Consider the following 7,237-nt stretch of genomic DNA (forward strand, 5'->3'; position numbering starts at 1 on the left):
TTTTAATTTTATAAATCACATCATCATATTATCATTTTTCATAACATTAGGTATTTGAGGCTACAGAATTAAATGAAATGATATTAAGCCTCAAGTGCTATAATGCTGCATTGTGTTCTTCATATAATTGAGAACAAAGTTTGAAGGATCTGAGAACACAGATAATCAGGCTTGGATTTTTATAACCCTGATTATTTTTCCAGATATCAATGATGTAAAATATTGAAAAAGGGGTTTTTAGAAATATAACTAGTAGACCATTCAGTAGTAAATGTAGATTTACTAACTTTTATTTGCTATTTTAAATAAATTCTGGTAGTCTCTAAATAAGGAAAAAGTGTTTTTACTGGGCTTCATATAAGTTTATGAGAAAAGAATTTTCTGATTATCAATTAATAAATCAATCCAATAATTTTTAAAACATGAATTATTCTGAATGAAAACTTCATGTGTGGTATTGCAATTGTTTTTCTAATACTTAAAAATGCAGCATTAGTAAAAAATTTTTTGAAAGGTAATGAGTAGCATTTTTCCTGGATAAAATCTGTGAAATTAATATATTTGAATTGGAATGACTAATAACTTATTAAAAAACATTAAAACATACATGATCATTCAGAACAAAAGTTTGTGTCTTTCTTAGACACTTAGTTCTGTGGATTTAAGCAAAGAATGTTTGGATTCAACCCACACACCTGAGCAACTGGTTGGTCGGCCCAAGCTGGTGGGAGGCGGACGTGAGTTGGACTGGGTCAAGATGGCAGTGCCGGTGGTGCAGGCTGTGAGAGCAGTTCATCTGGATGCTTTCCTAGTATGTCTCAATCACATGTCAGCACAGAGAGGGAGGAGGTGATGGGGTTGTGCATAGGGGCGTTGAATGGTGATTTAAGTAGTGACTTCAAATTTACACGTATTGGAACTTAAATCTGTATAGTTGCTGAAAAGTTGACATCAACATAAGTGTTCATGTTCATTTTGTCATCATCTTGCAATGTTCTGATAAGAGGAAGGATAGAGTGGAAATTTCTCCAAATAGTTGTCTGTGGCCTCAACAGAGGCAGAGAAGTTGGCTGAACTAACAGGTCACCCCATGAGAGTTGCAGGCTGGTATCATTCCCATCCCCATATAACTGTTTGGCCTTCACTTGTTGATTTTCACACCAAGCCATGTACCAGATGATGGATCAAGGCATTGTCAAGCTTATATTTTCCTGTTTCATAGGAGGTAAATGTACAAAGACTGGATGGGTAATCTATACTTGCTTTCAATCCATACAGGTCCAAAAGAGCTCAGAATATGAGTGAATTGGAATCCCAGTTTATATTGTACCTCATGTGACTATTGGAGAAAGGTCCATATGGACCTTTGTCAGCAAAGTGATGTCTCTGTTTTTTTAATATGCTGTCCAAGTTGGTCATAGCTTTTCTTCTAAGGAGGAAGCATCTTTTAATTTCATGGCTATAGTCACCATCTAAAGTGATTTTCTCAGCCAAGAAAATAAAGTCTGTCACTGTTTCCACTGTTTCCCCATCTGTTTGCCATGAAGTGATTGGACCAGATGCCATGATTTTTATTTTTTAAATGTTGAGTTTTAAGCCAGCATTTTTACTCTCCTTTTTAATCAAGAGGATCTTTAATTCCTCTTCACTTGCTTCCATAAGGGTGGTGTCATCTGCATATCTGAGGTTATTGATATTTCTCCCAACAAACTTCATTCCAGCTTGTGCTTCATCCAGCCCACCATTTCGCATGATGTACTCTGCATATAAGCTAAATAAGCAGGGTGACAATATACAGCCTTGACATACTCCTTTTCCTATTTGGAACCAGTCTGTTGTTCCGTGTCTAGTTATAATTGTTGCTTCCTGTCCTGCATACAGGTTTCTCAAGAGGCAGGTCAAGTGGTCTGGTATTCTCATCTCTTTCAGAATTTTCCGCAGTTTATTGTGATCCACACAGTCAAAGGCTTTGGCATAGGCAATAAAGCAGAAATAGATGTTTTTCTGGAACTCTCTTGCTTTTTCGATGATCCAGCGGATGTTGGCAATTTGATCTCTGGTTCCTCTGCCTTTTCTAAAACCAGCTTGAACATCTGGAAGTTCACAGTTCACATACTGCTGAGACTGTATATTTTACCTTAAATCTTGATAAAGTTTAATTTATTTAGTATAAAACAATGATGTTAAAATTTAAAAATTTTTGTAGGATGGTGGAAAACATTGCCAAGGCATGTTTCATTACAAGTTACAAATGGGAATGGGGCAGTTTTTAAAAAGGAGAAATGGAATTTTGAGGTAAGTTACTTAGTATCTTGGGATCTCTACTTTACTGTCTGGGTTCTAAAATTCTGTGGATATACATAACAGTCCTAAGTGCTAATTGATTACTATAAACAGTTGGTAAACCAGGATAGGGAAACAATTTTTGTCAGTTGCTGCTGCTGCTGCTGCTGCTAAGTCGCATCAGTCGTGTCCGACTCTGTGTGACCCCAGAGACGGCAGCCCACCAGGCTCCCCCGTCCCTGAGATTCTCCAGGCAAGAACACTGGAGTGGGTTGCCATTTCCTTCTCCAATGCATGAAAGTGAAAAGTGAAAGTGAAGTCGCTCAGTTGTGTCTGACTCCTAGCAACCCCATGGACTGCAGTGCACCAGGCTCCTCCGTCCATGGGATTTTGTCAGTTGCTAACATTTATTTAAATTTAATTATTTCACCAAATTTCACAATTTGTCTAATTTCAAGGATTATGTAACTGAGTTTTGAACAAGTCACCACAGGATGTGTGTACGGGGTAGTGAAGTGTTAGATACTGTAGAGAGAGCAGTGTTTCTACCAGCTGTCTTTAGTAGGTTAAGATAAATTCATTTGTTAAAGTATAACTCTGAAATTTACAAATGAAGTAGTTGTAAAAGCAGATTTCTTATAGCAAAAGAATAAAAGAAAACACAATTTGTTCATTTGATGTTTGAATTTACCTTCTTTTATTTCTGTGTATATAAATAATAATGAAAGCCAGTACAAAATTCTGATTAAATTCTAAACTTTTCTAAGCCATAGTGAAGTTCTTACTCTGTTAAATACTCATAGCAACTCACTGACTCTAAACTTCAGGCAATAAGTTGAAGCTCAGTGGTATTGTGCCCTTACATTTAATTGCTAATTGTTCATTTTTTTAGATCAAGACCAGAAATTAGGGGTACCATAATGAACATAAAAGTTACATTTCTGCGGAAGATGGGTAATTTCTAAGAATTACATTAATCTGGGCTATAATCAATATGTTAATAAAAGTGATGTCAGAAATCTAATGGGTGTGACTTGCTCCATAAAGTCAGATTCCCAGGAATAGTAATATATCTAAATTTTTAAACTCATTTCTCTTCCATCTCAAATTAAATCCTAATTTTAAACCAAACCCTATTCTTATGATTTTATGAAATGAACAAAGTAACAAGGAGATCCATTGATCATTAGTTCAAACAGCTTTTTGGTAGTGTGACTTGGGGATTTTTAATGAGACAGGAGTTGGTAAGATAGGGACAGGGTCTAATCATCCTAGGTGGGTCATGCAGAGAACTCTGCCTGTCCTTCCTAGAATATTCTTCCAACCTGTTAAAAATTTTCTTCACTCCTTTGTTCCTTATTACATTACATGGGAAAGTTTGGTTTCACTTATCTTTGGTTATAAGCTGCATGTTTTTGATCCCTAAATGAGAGGATATGGGTCTTGTCACTGTGACTCTTTCCTGCCTCTTTCAGTAAGAAATAATCATTAGAGATAAGGGCTCTGTTCTTTCCACTACCTTTTACACCATTTCCATCTTCTGAATACAGCCTATATTAGAAGAATCCATTCTCACTTAATTCTTACATGTGACTAGAAGCAATAGAAGATTATTGCAGGAGTTAATCACTGGCCTTTCTTTTATAATATAGCTTGCAGATAAAGTTTTCTTACCAAAAAATGAACTAAACTCCTTATTGAGAAAAAGATTTTCAGTTGTTTCTTATAACTGACACAAATATGAAAAAAAATTCCTATTCTACAATAAGCTGTAATCTTCTATAGATGATTAGTAATATTGTCACTAAACATACAAACAATATAGGAGGCATGTGCATACATCCAGTATTTTCTAAAAATGTGAAGGAATAATGGTTTCCATTGAAAATAGAAGGAAAATTGGTATTGGCATGTATATACCATTGATACTTTATATAAAATAGATAACTAATGAGAACATACTGTACAGCACAGGAAACTCTACTTAATCCTCAGTGGTGTCCTGAGTGGGAAGGAAATACCAAAGAGAGAGGATATATGGCTGATTCATTTTGATGTACAGTAGAAACTAACACAACACTGTAAAGCAGCTATACTCCAATAAAAGCAATGTAAAAAAAAAGGAAAATAGAACTTAGTGCACTAGAATAATGCCAGCTATATCATAAATCCTACATTAAGCATCTAGGGAATTTGGTTAGGAAAAAACACGGTTGAATATGGTGGTGGCAGCAGGGGTGGTTAGGAGAAGAGTCCAAGTCAAAAATGAAAGAGGAGAACAGCATGCATGAGGATTGTACGGAGGGTAAGTGTGAAAAGAGAATCTACTGAGACTTCTGGAGCTGGAGCAAAGCATACTGTGGGCCGTCAAATATGTGAAGATGCTGTTTCTGGAAATCCTTGGATCAGTCTTTAAGTAGTTGCCATTGCAAAGAAGTGCTTTTCATATAAATGTTTTTGCTAGGGTTAGCCCTCATTATTAACACTTTCATTGAAATACACTCATTCAATATTCAAATATATTCACTTAAAATATGTAGAGAAGATAATTTCACCTTGACCAAGTATGTATGCAATCATTAATATCATCATTGAAACATTACTCACACCAAATTCTTTTGCTTAGTTAACAGAGCTTAACCTTTTATATGCATGGGTAGATTAATTTTAGAGATTACTACTTTGGATATTTCTTAGGTGTGTTTTTTGACTAAATGGACAGTATTTCTTGAAGAGCATAATATTTTAGACAGCAAAAAAAAAAAAAAAAGTATTTCTTTTTGAAAGTCCTTAAGACAACATTGGGCTTCCCTGGTGGCTCAGATGGTAAAGAATCTCTTTAATATGGGAGACCTGGGTTCAATCCCTGGGTTGGGAAGATCTCCTGGAGAAGGGAATCGCTACCCACTCCAGTATTCTTGCCTGGAGAATTCCATGGACAGAGGAGCCTGTGGGCTACAGTCCATAGGGTTGCAAAGAGTGGGACACTACTTAGTGACTAGCACACACACACACACACACACACACACACACACACAAGGCAACATTAAGAGTGAAGTGTAGGAAATCGCATGGATAAAATTGGGTATATGGAGAAGCTGGAAGCCAGAAGTGGCCTATATGACCCTCTTAGCAGTGGTGAAAAATGTAAAATTCCATAATGTTGCCTGGAAATCCTGCAGCTTTGAGCAGGAGAGCCAGAAAACGTTTGGGTAGGACTAAAGAAGAGATCAGAGAAGGCAATGGCACCCCACTCCACTACTCTTGCCTGGAAAATCCCATGGACGGAGGAGCCTGGTAGACTGCAGTCCATGGGGTCGCTAGGAGTCAGACACGACTGTGTAACTTTCAAGTAGACAACCTGAGCGACTTCACCTTCCCTTTTCACCTTCATGCATTGGAGAAGGAAATGACAAGCCACTCCAGTGTTCTTGCCTAGAGAATCCCAGGGACAGGGGAGCCTGGTGCACTACCGTCTCTGGGGTCACACAGAATTGGACACGACTGAAGCAACTTAGCAGCAAGGAAGAGATGGGAATACCAGACCACCTGACCTGCCTCTTGAGAAACCTATATGCAGGTTAGGAAGCAACAGTTAGAACTGGACATGGAACAACAGACTGGTTCCAAATAGGAAAAGGAGTACATCAAGGCTGTATATTGTCACCCTGCTTATTTAACTTATATGCAGAGTACATCATGAGAAATGCTGAGCTGGAAGAAGCACAAGCTGGAATCCAGATTGCTGGGAAAAATTAAATAAGCTCAGATATGCAGATGATACCACCCTTATGGCAGAAAGTGAAGAGGAACTCAAAAGCCTCTTGATGAAAGTGAAAGTGGAGAGTGAAAAAGTTGGCTTAAAGCTCAACATTCAGAAAACTAAGATCATGGCATCTGGTCCCATCACTTCATGGGAAATAGGGAAACAGTGGAAACAGTGTCAGACTTTATTTTTCTGGGCTCCAAAATCACTGCAGATGGTGATTGCAGTCATGAAATTAAAAGACGCTTACTCCTTGGAAGGAAAGTTATGACCAACCTAGATAGCATATTGAAAAGCAGAAACATTACTTTGCCAACAAAGGCCCGTCTAGTCAAGGCTATGGTTTTTCCAGTGGTCATGCATGGATGTGAGAGTTGGACTGTGAAGAAAGCTGAGTGCCAAAGAATTGATGCTTTTGAACTGTGGTGTTGGAGAAGACTCTTGAGAGTCTCTTGGACTGCAAGGAGATCCAACCAGTCCTGGGTGTTCATTGGAAGAAATGATGCTAAAGCTGAAACTCCAATACTTTGGCCACCTGATGCGAAGAGTTGACTCATTGGAAAAGACTCTGATGCTGGGAGGGATTGGGGGCAGGAGGAGAAGGGGATGACAGAGGATGAGATGGCTGGATGGCATCACCGACTCGATGGACATGAGTTTGAGTGAACTCCAGGAGTTGGTGATGGACAGGGAGGCCTGGCGTGCTGCGATTCATGGGGTTGCAAAGAGTTGAACATGAATGAATAACTGAACTGAACTGAACTGAAGGAAAAATTAAAGGTAAAAGGACAGATGAAATGACCAGGGCAGGCAATGAGTGCAAGTAGCTATACTCTGTATCTATACTGGCTAAATAAGAATTCTGCATGAATACTTGTCACTGAACTCCTTTTTTCTTCCTCATTGCTTACTCTGTAGTTACAGCCATAGTAACCTGTCTTGGTGATGAATAGCAATTGACTCCTACTCAATACTTTGTAATGACTTATATGAGAATAGAATCTAAAAAAGAGTGGATATAGGTCTGCGTATGACTGATTCACTTTGCTGTGCAGCAGAAGCTAACACAGCATTGTAAATCAACTATAGTCCAATGAAATTAATTTTATAATATGTCCTACATTATGCACCAAAGTTATTACAGTATTATTGACTATACTCCTGTGTTATACATTTCATCCCTGTGAC

General features: G+C 37.9%; 1 pseudogene; it reads left to right on the top strand.

Moving 5' to 3' along the window:
* Positions 1-757: 757 nt before the first annotated feature.
* On the top strand, positions 758-3,248 carry LOC100137791 (lys-63-specific deubiquitinase BRCC36-like; annotated as a pseudogene).
* The last annotated feature ends 3,989 nt before the right edge of the window (positions 3,249-7,237 follow it).

This window comes from Bos taurus, chromosome 4 (assembly GCF_002263795.3).
Source record: "Bos taurus isolate L1 Dominette 01449 registration number 42190680 breed Hereford chromosome 4, ARS-UCD2.0, whole genome shotgun sequence".
Taxonomy (NCBI): domain Eukaryota; kingdom Metazoa; phylum Chordata; class Mammalia; order Artiodactyla; family Bovidae; genus Bos; species Bos taurus.